The 17,832-nt window shown below is 42.6% G+C and overlaps 1 long non-coding RNA gene across 1 annotated transcript; it reads right to left on the bottom strand.

The window, feature by feature from the left end:
* Window positions 1-6,499: 6,499 nt before the first annotated feature.
* Window positions 6,500-16,582, bottom strand: LOC117355143. The gene is made up of 3 exons (XR_004538304.1): window positions 16,452-16,582; window positions 7,753-7,906; window positions 6,500-6,626 (listed from the first exon to the last, which is right to left on the bottom strand). It is a non-coding gene; the product is annotated as an uncharacterized LOC117355143 (long non-coding RNA).
* Between the last annotated feature and the right edge of the window lie 1,250 nt (window positions 16,583-17,832).

Raw genomic sequence — 17,832 nt, 5'->3', positions numbered from 1 at the left:
GGAAGACAGGCAGGTGAGCCAGATGCTGGAAGCAAGGGGGGGGGAGAAAGAGGGAAAGAAGCTAGATGGGGTTGAAAAGAAGAGACACGCTGGTATGGAAGAGGAAGATAGGGGAAATCTGGACAGAGGAAGGTAACAGAAAGAGGGGAAATTATGTGCATGGGGCATAGGGACAGAGACATAAAGGGGACATGCCATGGGGATGGTATATGGACACAGGGGGGGGGGGCAATGGCAGATACATAGGGGAGATATTAGAAATGGGGAAAATAGGAACACAGAAGCGAGATAGTTTGTGGGAATGGGACCGGGACAGAGATCGCAGGCTCCAGTGGCTTGCACAAATTACATTGTAACGTGCCATGAAAATAAGAGGGAGGAAGGTAGATAGATAGGCCACGCGAGAGGAGCTGAAGGGTGGTAGAAAGGAACAGATGGTGAATGAGGGAGGGAAGGGTGGTGGTGGAAAGGAATAGGACAGACATTGAAGGAGGGTGGAGAGGAACAGACCCTGAAGGGAAATGTGGAAGATAGAATGGGAAGAAGACAGATTCCAGACTATGGGGGAGCGGAGGGAAGAAGATGGGTGCTAGACCAATTGGGAGGGGGGGGGGTTGAAGGGAGAGGCGCAGTAACAGCAAATGGAAGACGCAGAGAGACGACACACAGTGGATGGAAGGAATTGAATGAGAAGATGTGGAAAGCAGAAACCAGACAACAAAGATAGAAAAAAAATTATATTTATTTATTTATTTTTTGCTTTAGGATAAAGTAGTATATTAGTTATGTTGATAAAAATTTATAAACAAAGCCCTGCCAGCTGAACATCTCTTTCTCTAGTTCAGCAGCAGGAACTTTGATTTATAAGAAAGGAATAAGCTAAATATTACAGTACTAAGGCTTATATGGATGCTGCGGGGACGGTGACGGGGCGGTGAATGGGATGGCAGTGGCAGTGACAGGGATGGCGGTGACGGAGACGGGGCGGTGAAGGGAATGGCGGTGACGGAGCGGTGTAGAGGATGGTGTGCCGGGGACGGGGCGGTGACGGGGACAGATTTTTTCCCCGTGTCATTCTCTACTGCGTACAGCATCTTTCGCCGTACATGAAGAAAGACATAGTCCTACTCGAGAGGTTCCAGAAAAGAGTGACTAAGATGGTTAAGGGGTTGGAGGAGCTGCCGTACAGCGAAAGATTTGAGAAACTGGGCCTCTTCTACTTTGAACAGAGGAGATTGAGAGGGGACATGATTGAAACGTTCAAGGTACTGAAGGGGATAGACTTAGTAGATAAGGACAGGTTGTTCACCCTCTCCAAGGTAGGGAGAACGAGAGGGCACTCTCTAAAATTGAAAGGGGATATATTCCGTACAAATGTAAGGAAGTTCTTCTTCACCCAAAGAGTGGTAGAAAACTGGAACGCTCTTCCGGAATCTGTCATAGGGGAAAACACCCTCCAGGGATTCAAGACAAAGTTAGATAAGTTCCTGCTGAACAAGAACGTGCTCAAGTAGGGCTGATCTCATTTAGGGCGTTGGTCTTTCACCGGAAGGCCGCCGCGTGAGTGGACTGCTGGGCATAATGGACCACTGGTCTGACTCAGCAGTGGCAATTCTTATGTTCTTAGATTTTTAGATAACAGGAGAATCAAATTTTATAAATAAGTAAACAATGAATCAAAGATCGCTTTTTGTGATCTTCTCAACACTGTTTGTTACAACCTCATTCACTGAAATTGGCTATACTAACCTCTGCTAGGAATAGTTGTGTTGGACCATCTTTATGATACTGCCATAGGGGACAATTCCAGTCCTGATGTTGCATACTAAGAGCCTATTCTAAATTGCTTCTGAGTACCCAAGAAGGGCTGTGGTTCACTGGTTAATTTGCTGCCCTTGCACCCAGAGGTTGTGAGATCAAATCCCAGTGCAGCTTCTTTTGACCTTGGGCAAGTCACTTAATCTTCCAGTACCTACCACTTTTAATGCCAGCTTTGAAATGCCACAGTAACAAAAAGGGTGGTATACATGTCCACATTCCCTTACAGAATTCTGGAGTAGTCTAATGGATAAAGCAGTAGGCACAGGACCTATGGAAACCAGTATTCAAATCCCACTGCTACACCTTATGACCATAGACAAATCATGTAATTTTCTGCCTCAGGTATAAACTTATTTGTGAGCTGACAATGAAATAATAACTATTCATGAATGTAACTTGCCTTGAACTATTACTAATAAGGTGTGAGCTATATCCAAATTCCTTGCAACAGCTACTGATGTTGCTCTTACAGCCAGTGACCCAAAAAGACAGTGGCAGTAAGATTGAGAGATGATAGTGAATGAGATGACCTAGGGCTGAGTAGTATGGCTGAGAGCCATCCTTGTGCTGATGAATTTCTATGGGGAGAGTCTGTGTTAATTACTTATGGAGGTAAAGGGGTGCCTTCCCCAGTGGTACCTATGGATATCCCACTTTAAAATCCAGTCCTCGTTGTCCTAAAGGGGTGCTGTTGCTTTATCGGACGTCTCCATGGCTTTTTAAATCTAATGATGCAGATTGCCCTCACAGTAATAACGGCATTGTGCACTGATGTGATAAATATACCATGGAATTCTTTGCCATCTCATGTACTTTGAAAAATTATTTCCACAGAATAACTTTTATAGCCTGCCAATATTATTCCGCTCTCGTATATTTACCTCTTTGTCCAAAGGAGACTCTGGGTTTCCTCATGAGACTATTTGACTTTTAGCTGATATGTGCTCAATTTGCTCTGTGGAATCTAGTTTTATGCACTCATTTCCTGCACAGTGAAAATGGAATACAAAATTCACAATATGCTCTTTCTGTTAGTGAAACAAATAGAAGATGTGCTGACATAGTTAGAGCAGGCTATCAGCTTCTGAAAGGACACAATCTAAGCTTTCTATTTCATTTTCCCTGTGCAGAAAAGCAATTTTTGCAGTTAAACTGAACTGTGATGGAGGTTACAGAGCAGCCTTCCAAAACTCTTCACGCCTATATACACAGTAAATGACAACAGCTATGGACGGTTTTTATATTCTGCTGTCCGAAAATATACAGTTCAGACTGAGTTAAAGTGGGTGTTTGTTTCACATATCTAAACATACTTTAAGGAAAGAACAATTAAGGAAATATTAAGAAAGTAATTGGGCATAAGGAATCAAAAATATAGATTGCGTAAGTCATATCCTGTTTCATAGCAAACTGTTTCCAAAAATTGCCTTGATAAGACCATAATATTTATTTAATTTGTTTTCTATCCCATTCTCCCCAAAGAACTCAGAACTGGTTACAGGTTGATATAGATAATAAATAGAACCCATCTATATCCAATCACAGCAACAGAAAAATAAATTAAGGCAGATAAAGACCATATGACCTATCTAGTCTGCCTATCCATGACATTTACTATACCTTTCTCTCCTTTACAGATCCAATGTACTTGTCTCAAGATTTCTTTAATTCAGATACAGTTTTCCTCTCCACCACCTCCACCAGGAGGTCATTCCATGCATTCACCACCCTTTTATGAAAAATTATTTCCTGAGATTACTTCTGAGTCTATCTCCTTTCATCTTCATCCTATGCCCTTTCATTCCAGAGCATCCTTTCATAAGAACATAAGAACTGCCATCTCCGGATCAGACCTTAGGTCCATTGAGTCCGTGATCTGCTCATGCGGAGGCCCAGCCAGGTGTAACCTGGCGAAACCTTAGTCACCCGTATCCTTCTATGCTCCTTGTTCTTTCTGGCCAAATGCATTACCTTGCATTTTTCCACATTAAACTTCATCTGCCATTTCTCTGCCCATCTCTCTAACTGGCTCAAATCTCTCTGGAGTTCTTCGCTGTCCTTTTGTGATATGATTGCCCGACATAACTTCGTGTCATCTGCAAACTTGATGATTTCATTGGACGTTTCTTCTTCTAGGTCATTGATGAAAATATTAAATAAGATGGGCCCAAGAACCGAGCCCTGGGGCACACCGCTAGTCACTTTCTCCCAGTCTGAGAACTTCCCATTTATTCCCACCCTCTGCATTCTGTTTTCCAGCCATTTGGCTATCCACCTTAGTATGTCTCCCTTTATTCCGTGGCTTTGTAATTTCCTGAGAAGTCTTTCGTGTGGAACTGTCGAACGCTTTCTGGAAGTCCAAGTATATTATGTCCACCGGTTCTCTGCTATCGATTTGTTTGTTCACTGTCTCAAAGAATTGAAGTAAATTTGTCAAGCATGACTTCCCTTTCCTGAAGCCATGTTGACTGGCTCTCATCAGGTCATGAGTATCCAAGTGCCGGACTATCCTATCTTTAATCAGTGCTTCAACCATCTTTCCAGGGACAGATGTAAGACTCACCAGTCTATAGTTGCCCGGTTCTCCTCTTGATCCTTTTTTGAAAATTGGGGTGACGTTCACTATTTTCCAGTCGTCCGGTATCTGTCCAGTTCTAATTGACAGATTAGCAAGGTTTTGCAGTAGTTCTCCGATTTCTACCTTTAGTTCCTTTAATACTCTCGGGTGAATTCCATCCGGTCCAGGGGATTTGTCACTTTTAAGTTTGTCAATCTGGTAGTATATCTGATCTAAATCCACTTCTACTGTTGTGAGGCTATTCTCTATTTCTCCCTTGAACACTTTCACTGTTTCAGGTATTGATGTAATGTCCTCCTTTGTAAAGACTGACGCAAAGAAGGAGTTTAGTCTGTCTGCAATTTGTTTGTCTTCTTTGATGTACCTTTTCTTCCTTGGTCGTCTAGCGCAGTGGTTCCCAACCCTGTCCTGGAGGAACACCAGGCCAATTGGGTTTTCAGGCTAGCCCTAATGAATATGCATGAAGCAAATTTGCATGTCTATCACTTCCATCATATGCAAATCTCTCTCATGCATATTCATTAGGGCTAGCCTGAAAACCCGATTGGCCTGGTGTTCCTCCAGGACAGGGTTGGGAATCACTGGTCTAGCGGACCCACTGCCTTTTGCAGGTTTTTTCCCTTTTACGTCTCTAAAAAAGGGCTTGAAGTTTTTGGCCTCTTGCGCTATTTTCTCCTCAAAGACCTTTTTAGCATCCCTCACCGCCTTGTGACATTTCTTCTGATCGTCTTTGTGGCTATTCCAAGCTTCGGCTGTTCTTTCGCATTTCCATTTTTTAAAGTTCTTTTTTTCTCTCACGGCATCCTTCACCTCTTTAGTAAGCCATGCTGGTTCTCCTTTGCTTTTATTTTTCCGTCCTTTGGATATCTGTGGAATGTAGAGATTTTGTGCTTCCGTGATGGTGTTTTTCAATTGAAGGAGACTCGCCTCATGCACATTTATGCATACGTATTTAAACATTTCTACCTTATCTCCCCTTTTCTGCCTTTCCTCCAAAATATACATATTGAAATATTTAAATATGTTCTCATTTGCTTTACGGCAAAGACCTCCAACCATTTTAGTAGCCTTCCTCTGGACTGACTTCTGGATGAAGAACTGAGCTATAGATTTTGTGCAAAGTGAATCTGAAACAAAGATCTAAGCATGAAATATAGAGCTGCTAAAAGAACCTGCATAAATACTCAAAGGATCACATTAGGGTAAGGTTATAAGAAGATTTCAGTGTATCAGAATAGCTCTTGGAACAGAAGAGAGATCATAAGAAGAAAAAAACATATTTAATCAAAATGCTCCCAGGAATATTGCCCGACACAGCTGCATTTCACCTACAAGGATGTATTGGGGACATACAATCAGCTGATGTTAAAAACAGCTTCTACCAACGCTGAAGAACTAGTCCTGGGTTGTTACAAACCTTGATCAAGCCATTCCTCCAATGTCAGTAGCTGTATAAAGGGGATACTATACATATTTGGGAGAAGGTTTTATGGTTTGAGGAAACCACAGTAGATCCTTTTGGTCCTAAAGCTAACCAATAGGTGTGGTCTAAAATAAATATTGAATATCACCCTGCTAATACCATCTCTATCATAAAGCATGGTGATGGCAGCAACATTATGTTGTGGGAATGTTTTGCAGTAAAAAGAACAAGGAGGATTGTAAAGACTGAGGGAAAGATGAATGTTACAAAGCACAATTGCCTTAAACCTGGGAGTGAGGAGAAGATTCAACCCATTCAGCAGCACAAAACAAAAACAACAACGGAGTAGGAAGAAAGTTCATGTCCTCGAGTGGTCCATAACAGGTGAGACTCAAATCCAACAGAAAATTTGTGGCAAAAGTTGAAGCCTCTAATCCAAAGATGATTTCCAATCACCCTGAAAGATCATTAGAGATTCTGCCACACAGAAATGGCAAACACTGCACCAACTCACTATGCAAAATTGGTAGTCTAATGGTTAGTGCCATGGCCTGAGAATGAGGGAACCCGATTCAGTTCCCTCTGTAGCTCTTTGTGATTCTGGGCAAGTGGCTTAACTCAAGATGTTGTTTACTTGAACCACATAAAATATTTGTACCTACCGTTTGTTAAAATCCCTGTAATTGGCCCAGTGAAATAAATTCATCTTCAAGAACTTTTGGGCTGCCAGGCTCTCTTCATATGTGCAAGCCACATAAGTATTATAGTCATTGTGACATTGCAAACTTTCCAAAAGTGGAGTGCCTGAAATAAGATAAACATCACAAAATTCCCATGAGAACATTACAGGAGTAAGGAATGAGGGCTCTAAAGGATATCACAAGAGAGTGAATTTACTTATTTGTTCATGTTCAACAAAATATGTTGCAGGTTAGGACTAAGCTTGGATTGGGCAAGAGACAGAAAAGAGAAGACACAAAGACAAGAAAGAAAATTAGAAAGAAAATAAAGGGGCCTATGTCCTAACCCACAAAAATGCACATGGGCAATGTTTCCTCTAAGCTTTGTGGGAGTCCTGCCAGTGGGAGTGTCTTCAATCATTAGGGACAGGCAGGTCTTCTGGAGGCCTAAAGAACTTGCCTGTCCCTTACTAATGAAACAGCACCCCTACTGGCAGGAATTTAGGTGGAGGACTCCCACACAGCTTAGAGCAGGGGTGTCAAAGTCCCTCCTCGAGGGCCGCAATCCAGTCAGGTTTTTAGAATTTCCCCAATGAATATGCATGAGATCTATTAGCATACAATGAAAGCAGGGCATGCAAATAGATCTCATGCATATTCATTGGGGAAATCCTGAAAACTTGACTGGATTGTGGCCCTCGAGGAGGGACTTTGACACCTGTGGCTTAAAGGGAACATTGCATGTGGGTTAGTACCAATTTCTGCAAAACATAGCTATAAGATGCTGGGCTCATTTACATCCTTATTTATACTTTGTATACAAAACTGTTTTTTTAATCCTCTCTGAAGGCTCTCTGTCATGAATTAGAGGTCTCCAGGTAACCAAGTGGTCCGATTGGCATTCACTCTTCCCCTGCCTCAAAACAGGGATAAAATATATAAGTGCAAAGTAACTTTAAAAAGTCCACTTCACACACACACATACACACACAAAAAACCATAAAAGCTATATAACATTGTTGAGTATTTGCAGCATTTTTGTGCAATTTTTTGACTAAATTGTACCTTTTGATTTGATTTACCGCTTTTAACAATTAGTATTAAATTGGTTTACATATAGTTTAAATATGACTTTGCAAAGTTGCTATGCATTTTACGACATAGCACCAAAAGAGAGAACACAGAGAAAGAGAAGATAAAAGAACAAACAAGAAGGACTATAAAAAAGTGAAAATATACTGTAAACCTACCTTGAATATCTCCAGGAGTGAAAGCAAGCCACATAACCAAGACCAATGGTATTATTTGTCTGCATAATGTTCTCTTGGTCAAGTTTATCTTCATGCCAAAATTAATTATGTTCACACATTGAAGACTTTTTTTGCCAGAATAATATCTTCTTTTCTGGGGGTAGATAGTGGAAAGAGAAATCATAGAGGAGAATCTGGAATATAAAATAACTAAGTGAAGTTAAGGTAGACCATTTCTAAAAGGATATCTTGATGTTTGCCTGCTTTCCAATCCCAAGGCTCAGGTTTATTCAGTCAGACATCTGAGGATAATTTTTTTTACTCCCTAGATGTTCTGGCTGATGTAAATGCATTGTAATTTAAGAGGTTAATGACAATTTACCAGATTAGAGTATGTGATATTTCTAGAAGGGGCCGCTGAAAAGTTCTCAGCCCAACCAAGAAGAGAATGATATGGAGCCCTGAAACTTACAAGTTATTCCACACTTTTCTTGACATGAATGATGTGAAATGAAAAGTATGGGCTGAGAACTTTTCAGTGGTCCTTCGTAATTGCTAGAGGAAACGCACACGAATAAGCTAGCAAATAGGTATGTACATTCATGTTTGGTGTTTTTGGGGTTTCTTTTCCTTGCATGAATGATAGCACTGGTCTCAAACTCAAACCCTTTGCAGGGCCACATTTTGGATTTGTAGGTACTTGGAGGGCCTCAAAAAAATAATTAATGTCTTATTAAAGAAATGACAATTTTGCATGAAGTAAAACTCTTTATAATATATAAATCTTTCTTTTGGCTAAGTTTTAATAATAATATTGTAATGTATAACTAAAGAGACATATGATCAAGAAACTGTTTTATTTTACTTTTGTGATTATGATAAACATACTGAGGGCCTCACAATAGTACCTGGTGGGCAGCATGTGGCCCCCCCCGGCTGCGAGTTTGAGACCACTGATTTATAACAACAGCAACATAGAATTTTTTTTGTTCGACTGTCAATTTTAGTCTGTAAGATGTGTCACAATGGAATAAAAGTTGAGAAACACTCCCTTGTAATCTTCCTGCCAAAGTTAATTTTAGTGGAGGAGTGGCCTAACAGTTAGGTCAGCAACCTGCAAACCAAGGGAACTGAGGTTTAATTCCCACTGCAGCTCCTTGTGACTATGGGCAAATTACTTTAACCCTTCATTGCCCCAGGCAAATAAGTACCAGCATATAATATGTAAAACACTTTGATTGTAATAGCAGAGAGAAAGCATATCAAAACCTTTCCCTTTCATGCTGTTTTTCCCAGTAACATACCTGGGTATGTGACACCTGGGGCCGATCATTTTTTACTCAACCCCCCCTCCCCCCACAACCAATATAAAAAAATATATTTTTAGCAATTTTAGTTTTATATCCTGTCCTCCCCAGAGAACTCAGAACGGATTACAGTTTAACATTCACAGTGTTACAATATAACATTATATAGGGCTCCAACCTCTCCAACCCCATGCTGGTGCTGTGGTGTAAACAAAATAAACAAAAAAGACTTCCTCTCTCTATTAGGTCCTAGCTCACACTTCTTGTCTAACACCAGCTCTGGCAGGATACATATTTCAAATCTGACATATTGTAATCACAAAATAGAAAATAAAATTATTTTTTCTACCTTTTATTGTCTGGTCACTTTATTATTCAAACCATGTTGGTCCCAGACTTTGGTTTCGGTTTCTCTTCTTTAGCTTGCTCGCCAGGGTCTCCTGACCATTTGACGTTTTCTTCTTTCTCCGTGCTCACGATCTATCTTCCATCTATGTACCTTCCCTTCCATTGCCATATCCAACATTTCTGTTTCTTTCTCACTGTCTACTATCTCTCTCTGTCTCTCTATTCCTGCCTTGTGCCCTGGGTCAAACCTCTCTATTCACCTCCATGCAGCATCTCTCCCTTCGTCCCCTCCATTATCATGTGCAACATTTCTCTCTCTCTCCCCATGGACCATCTCTCTCTCCCCATGGACCTCCACCCTATGTCCACCATTTCTCCTCCATGCATGTCTCCCTCCTCTCCACCATATGCAGGATTTCTCCCTCTCATCACTTTCTATCTTTTTGTTGCATTTCCCTGACTCTTCTCCAGCCCATGTCCAGCAATTCTTCCTCTCTCCCCCCCATGTGCAGCAGCTTTCCATCCATCACTCCCTCCCTCCCATCCCACTGTGCAGCACCTCTGGACCTGACTGACACCATCAACCTTGAGATTTGACATTTCTTCAAGCCTCCAACGGCAGTTAGAAGCAGTGCCAAATGGGTTGTTTGTGACCTGCTCCCTAGGGCTTCTCTCTACCGCATCATCAGTGACCTGGCAGAGGGAAGGCCCTGGCAGCTAGGCCATAAGAAGCCTGTTCAGAGTTCTGCCTCCAAGGGCCAGCCATTGTCACCGCTGCTGCTGCTTTAGAAGGCAGGCCCGGAGGTATGTGAGTTCTCTCTGTCAGCAGCCTTAACTCACTGCTGGGCCAGTATCGGGCCTTCCTCTCTGCCAGTCCCACCTACTTCCTGCTTCTGTGAAGGCAGGACTCGACAAAGAGGAAAGTCCGACACCGGCAGAGCAGCGAAGTTCCTGAACCATGACGCCGACCCTGGAAGCACCCTTTCATGGTCTGCACCTGGGGTGGACTGCCGCTCCCCCAGCCCCCTTGGTATACCACTGATTTTGCCCCTTTCCTGGTGCCTTGGGGTTTCCATGTCAATGTGGTGCTACTTCCCCTGTCATATACTATGGGGTTTTCATGTCACTGATTTCACAAGTTACAAGTCTTTTGAAATGTGTTTGGTGTTTCTTTTGTGACAAACCTGTACAGCAGCACAAATGTATATTTTGACTACATTCCAATCTTCCTTTCAAAGAAGGGACCATGCCCATTCTTATGAGTTTTCTGACAGAGATGGCCAGATTCCACAAAGGATGCCTATGTTAGGCGTTGCTAGCCACCCTAATTGTGACTGCCTAACGATACCTAAATGTGGGATCCACATGCAAGTTTTTTTAAAAATTGGCTTAATCGGCATGGTCATTGACCACATCGGTTTTCAGTCAATCAAAAAAAATTAATTACCAATTAGGAGTTTAGCACCGAACTCTTAGAACACCTAGCGATGCCTACCAGAAATGTAGACATGGGGCAGAGAATAGGTGTGGTTGACAGGCATTGCTAGGCATTCAAGTTAGGTGCCAGTAAATTAGGCACAGTAAAATCTGGCTTAATATACAGGCACCTACCGTTAAAATGCCTAGAAACGCCTAAGCAGGCCTAGGTGCCACTAGGTGGGATTCTATAAGTAGTGCCTAGTATTTGACTCCAACCCTGATCAAATCTTCTTTTTGTTTCTTTGCCCTAAGCAAAGAAGATGTGGGGTCTCTCTGCTGCCACTGGAGTTACTTTACCCTCCATACCCTCCCCCAGTCTCAGTAGGTTCTCCAGACCTACCTTAACTCCATGATGGTCCAGTAGGGGTGGTCCAGTGGAGGCAGGATATTGCTGGCACCCACATAATCCCCGACTCCTGCCCCGAGCCACCCCTTATACCGCCCCTGACTTGCCCACATTTTCTATCCAGTCTAGTTCTGCTGAATATTGGAAGTTAGGTGGCCCAAGGCAATTTGCTTTGCTTAAATTGCTTTGAATTTAAGGAGGATGGTGTCAACAGAACATCAAATCATCAGCTAGATGACTGCTCAATCAGATTTCGAAAAACTATGGACCTGACTTCTGGTGTTTGTGTGCTAGAGAAAGAAGAGAGGGAGTTTTAAATGAGGTGGAAAGTTGGGAAATTTTCAGTTGTCATTGGTTCACATAATGTTAAATACTAGCTCTAGATTTTTCTGGTGTAGTACATCTGTGAGATAGTTTCTGTGTAACTCGACTTTTTGTAAATAAATAAGCTTTATTACGTGCATGGATTTATGCTTTTGGTTTTCCAGTTTATAAAAAACATCTCCATCTATGCAGCAGACAAAAATGGAGCCCATGAACCTAACTGTTGACACCTTTTGGATCATTCAATGAAACTGCTCAAATGTAGCACAGTGGCAGGGTAAATTGCAGCAGACTGGTAAAAAGGCTTACACATTGCCATGAAAACTTTCAGTTTCCAGCCAGAGCTCTTGTCAAACCGTAAATACAAATGAGAAGAATGCAACAAGGCCCCAACAATGTAAGATCACCTCCTTTTTATCAAATCACTCTATGATCTTTATACTCTAAATTATAGTTAGTAAAATTCATTTTAAACTAGGGTTGCACATTGATTAATCTCAATTAATTGCAATTAAAAATTTTAGTCGCATAAAGTGTCCACCCTCCCTCACATTTCCTTCTATACTCATACAATGGCAAATGTAGACTGCGGAAGTAAATTCTCAGAACCAACATGTTTTAATTACTAAAATGAAAATAAATCATTTTTCTTACCTTTGTTGCTTGGTGTATCACCAATTAGTTGTGTACATACATAGTATGTTTAATTGTACAAATTGTTTTATTTTATCTCCCAATTTTAAATTGTCATACTGTCACAGTCCGTACCCCTGGATAGCGCAGCAGGCCCTGTGACTAATGAATACTGAGCTGGCCTGGTCCCCAATGACTTAGGGAACCCTTCAGGTTTAAAGTCTGTTGTCTGTTGCCTGCAATAGGGCTGCAGGAAAGTATTCCCTTTCCTTCTGAGAGAATAAGGACTCAGACAACAAAGCAGGTTTCTAGCTTTTATTCTGGCCAAAGCCAGTTATTATTATTATTATAATAGTTACTAGTGTTTAAGCCCGTTAGATTAACGGGTGCTAGAATATATGTGCAGACTTAGGCTTTTCTTTTCTTTCTTTCTTTCTTTTTTTTTTTCTTTCTCTCCCCCCTGTCCAGCGGCACCCCTTCCCTGCTCCGCCTCTCCAGCAGTAGCCCTTCTCCCTTGCTTTTACCTCTCCCCCTGTCCAGTAGTACCCTTTCTCTGCTCCCCCTGTCCAGCAGTAGCCCTTCTCCCTTGCTTTTACCTCCCCCCCCTGTCCAGTAGTACCCTTTCCCTACTCCCCCTGTCCAGCAGTGGCCCTTCTCCCTTGCTTTTACCTCCCCCCTGTCCAGTAGTACCCTTTCCCTGCTCCCCCTGTCCAGCAGTAGCCCTTCTCCCTTGCTTTTACCTAACCATATTCAAGATCCCATTTCCCCTTTACCTTATCTATTTCTGTCTGGCGCTGTTGGGATTTGGGCTCCGGGGGAGCTGGCTTCTGCATCGTTTGCTGACGCACTCTGGCGTGGGGTCTCTGTTGGGCCGCGGGGAGCTGGTTTGGCCACACTGCATCTGTGGAGTTCATTGTCCGGGCCGCGGGAGGAGTAGGTTGTGTGTGGGAGCCGACAGGATAGCACCGTGGCTCCCTTCGTCCCTTGCTGCCCTGCCCCCCCTTCCCTTCCCATGGTCCCGTTGACACATTTTTGAGTTTGAGGGTGCCGGGTGTCTTCTCTCATGATCGCGCCTGTGTCGGAAGCCTTCTCCGACGCAGGAGCGGCTCGTGGAAGGAGTCGTCGTGGCGTGTTCTTTTAAAATAAACTCCGGACTGCGCGAGGTGGAGAGCAGGCAGGCCACTGGCACAGGTAGGTGCGCATGCGCACTCCTACCTGCAAGAGACCTACAGCTCACGGAAAACCAGCGCACGCAGGTGGGAGTGCGCATGCGCGGCTAGAGCTTTATTATATTAGATTATTATTATTATTAGATTGTGGTTAAAACTCACCACTATCTTGCACTGCAAAAAATACTTCAAAATAATTTCCAGAAAAAAAACAAGAAGCACAAAAGAACAATAGCCAATAAACACAGGCTCTCTCAGACTGCTGATCCAAGATGGCGTTTGTCTGAGCTCGACGAGAGGACGCCTGGGAATTCATCAATAATTTACCTTTCTTTTTTTCTTATTGAAGAATAACTTTTCCTGGCCATGCTGAAGAGAAGAGGCAGGAGCGCGACTGGTGCCTCGCGGCACTCCGGGCCGGCTGCATTCGGCAATATTGATGAATTCCTGCGGTGTATGCAGGACATCACAGCGGCGTCGGTAGATTCCCCGCAGGAGGCGTGGCAACGAGGTGAGGTGCAGGCGGTCTTCTTGGGGCTTGAAACAACACTTAGTCCCGACGCTACAGCAACGCCCCAACAACCTTACACCACTAGCTCTCCGCGGGAGGGGGTGTTGCCGGGAGACGGAGGACACTCTACACCAGAGGCCAGAGTAATCGATCCGGAGAGCAGTAGTTCAGGCTCCCATTTCGTTCAAGAGAGCCTGAACTTGGGAAATGAGGACTTAACAACAACTGGAGCAAGATCATCCCAGACGATACAGAGGCAGGAAGAATTAGCAGCTGGTGAGCAGTTTGAATTAACTTTACAACCTTTCTTGCCACAAAAACCCCAAGTCACACTAGAATCCCTTTGGGACTTTATATCTAATTTGGGGAAAACCTTTAATTCTCAGTTCCAACAAATAGAAGGGAAGATTAAAAATCATGATAGTGAAATTGGGAACTTGAAAAAAGAATTAGAGGTCTCAAAATCTTTAACAAATAATTTACAAGAAGATATGGGACTATCAAAGAAACCCATTTCGATTATCGGCGCTTGGACGACCTGTCAATTTGATCGTCCAAGTGCTGATTTAGGCAGGTTTTTAGACATATTTCCATTTTGATTATGTACCTCATAATGTACAGTATGATGTCCACATTCTTGTGCACTCCATTTTACTCAATTGTACCTTCTTTTTAATAACCATCATCTCTCTTCATCTTTATCTCATCCTTTGTGCACCACTGCAAACTACTGTGCATGTTCATTCTTCCTCCAACCATCTGGGTGTGTGCTTTGTTCTCAAACATTCCAATACTTTGGAGGAAAGGCAGGAGAGGGGAGTTATGATAGAGATGTTTAAATACCTACATGGCGTAAATGCACATGAGGCGAGTCTCTTTCATTTGAAAGGAAGCTCTGGAATGAGAGGGCATAGGATGAAGTTAAGAGGTGATAAGCTCAGGAGTAATCTAAGGAAATACTTTTTTTACAGAAAGGGTGGTAGATGCGTGGAATAGTCTCCCAGTGGAGACAAAGACTGTTTCTGAATTCAAGAAAAAGTGGGACAGGCACATAGGCTCTCATAGGGAGAGGAGGAGATCATGGATGCCGCAGATGGGCAGACTGGGTGGGCCATTTGGCCTTTATCTGCCATTACTGTTCTTTTCGAAAATTAGACAAGTCCTCTCTGTCTGACAAATTTACTACTTAACTTAGGAGTTTTTAAGATTGTAACTAATTGATTGTATTTCACTGACTGGCCACTTCCTCTTAGGTATACCGCCTAGAACTTCCGGTAATGCGGTATAAAAGAATAAAGTTATTATTATTATTAGCATGTTTTTATTCTTTATGAAAAAAGGCACGCCAATATAAAGATGGTACCTAATTTCCAGACAATTGGGAAATAGTCACTGCTACCAGTGTCACTCTTGTCATTGCTAAATTCACTAATAAAAATAATCTGGGTGATATTCTGACCTCGGTGATCAGCATTTTTTTTTTTTTAAACGCTGACCACTGCAGGCACTTTACTACTGAATATTCAGCACTGGGCGGGCCATCCCTGGAGCCCAACACTGAATATTCAGGGATTGGGTGGTAGCCAGCATTTATCCAGGTACCTTTCTGCTGTTCTTGAGTAGTTCCTTAGTTAGCAGACTGAAAATCACTACCTGAGTCATGCCAGGCTCGGCCCTGACTGTTCCCAGAGGATTCTGGGAACCAGATGACACCAAGGTGGCTTGAGCAGATATTCAGCAGCATTGGCCGGTTGTGCAGCTGAATATTTGAGCGGGGCTTGATCACTGTGAGTCTCCCCTACTTGTTTAACTCGCATTAAGGGCTCCTTTTAACAAAGCCGCGCTAGCGGTTTAATGCGCGTATTAGCACGCGCTAAACCGCCAGCCGCGCTAGCTGCTACCGCCTTCACTCGAGAAGGTGGTAGTTTTTCAGACAGCGCATGATGAAAAGTCATGCGCGTTAAACCCGCTAACGCGGCTTAGTAAAAGGAGCCCTAAATGTCAACCTCAGTGAAACGGAAAAACATTTTTTCAGTCCCTGCCCCTCTAATTTTGGAACTCGCTCCCTTTACATCTCAGAGCTGAAAAAAAATTTGCAGAAATTCAAAAGCAATCTCAAATGCTTTCTCTTTAAAGACTCCTATAACTGAAAAAAAATATTTTACATAAGTAGACACTTCCACTCCATTTAACGTTCCTCTCTCTCCTATTGTATTTTCCTTTTATGTATTCTTTATAAGAAATTGTAGCTCTTCCTTTTTTTTCCAATGTTTTCCGGTTATAAGATGTATACTTAATTGCTGTATGTCTAATAATTTAAACTGTTTGTTTCCCAGGTATTTAAAATTATTATGTACAACGCTTTGTACCATTGGATAAGCGTTTAATCAAAAATTTAAATAAACTATGAAACTATGACAAACATGGGACCTTATTAAAAAATGAACTAAATAAAGCCTATAGACTCTATAATCTAAGTAAGCCTGTCCTTTAGAGAAAGCTAGCAGAGTAGCATACAGTTCATTACTCGAATCCTGACATTCAGCATTCACTCTTTAAACATTTTCCTTTAGGTTACTTACTTTGGCCGGTACTGTTGGTTACCTTAACAGACAGATGGTAGAAGCAATCTTAGGACTTGACCCCTTTTTCACAGAAAGCCCATATCTGCACAAATCCGGCAATTGTATCATACGATGTGCATTCTCTTCTCGCCTGCTGAAATCACAGTCCATTCACTACAAAACAATGTGACCGGAAAGGAAGGAACTGCCTTTGAGCCAAAATGTTGGTTTTGATTGTTTAATAAACTTTTTTCTTCTTTCTGCTAAGTAGCTGACACTTGAATCTGTAACGTCTTTGTACTGAGCTGGGTTCTGCTTTCAATCGTGAGATCATAGCTGGTTTGATCTCTTAGCTTCCTATTTCTCAGAGGCTGGATGAGGCAGTCACTTCTTGTATTTAGGTTTCCTGGTCTGGTAATTGCTGTTGAAACTTCTTCATATTGATGTTTTTGTAGTTAGTATACAACTGGCAGAGTAATTTCCTGCCAAGGGTGGCAAATTCAGTCCTCACAGCTATCCATGCCTGGTGGCAAGTCTGTTTTCAAAATACAGTGGTACCTCGGTTTACGAGTGCACCGGTTTGCGAGTGTTTTGCAAGACGAGCAAAACATTCGCAAAATCAGCGCCTCGGAGAGAACGTGAACTCGCAGGCCTTGAGCATGCGCGGATGCTCAAGGCCCAGCAAGAAGAGGAGGCCGATCTTCGGGCACCGGCACCAATGCACAGGACATGCTGGTGCCGGTGCCCAGGCCCAGATGACAGTAAGAAGCGGCAGGGGGGGGGTCCCCAATTGCGGCAGGGGGGTGCCGAATTGCGGGGGGGAGAGGGTGCCGGATTGCAGGGGGGCCTTCGGGGGGAGCAATGCCAGTTCTCGGGGGGGGGGGATAGAGCCGCGCCGCTGGCCTCGGAGGGTGGGAACATATCAAAGCAAGTTTCCATTATTTCCTATGGGGAAACTTGCTTTGATAAACGAGCATTTTGGATTATGAGCATGCTCCTGGAACGGATTATGCTCGTAATCCAAGGTACCACTGTATTCATAATAAATATCCATTAGTCACATTTATATAGAGTAGTTCTAATCAGTCTTAATTTGTTATAGTTATAGGTTTACACTCTTTGTATTTTACCCCACCCAAATCACAAATAATATTCGACCTTTTTTAATTTTTAACATTGTAAACTGCTCAGATACTTGTGATGGTCCATATATCAAGCCATGAATAAACTTGAAACTTGAATAGGGAAGTTGCCCACTTATCATGCCCATTTGCTTATTGCAAAGTGTGTAATTTTATTTGTGGGTGTGTATGTGTTTTCTTGCAGTCAGAAATCAATTTCAAGTATAGTCTACAAAACAGAAATTCAATTTCTTGTTTTATTATTGTTTCTCTCAGGA

The sequence above is a fragment of the Geotrypetes seraphini genome, chromosome 2, assembly GCF_902459505.1.
Source record: "Geotrypetes seraphini chromosome 2, aGeoSer1.1, whole genome shotgun sequence".
NCBI lineage: Eukaryota > Metazoa > Chordata > Amphibia > Gymnophiona > Dermophiidae > Geotrypetes > Geotrypetes seraphini.
Note: the sequence above shows the minus strand (reverse complement) of the source record. Positions and strands in the feature narration are given on the sequence as shown.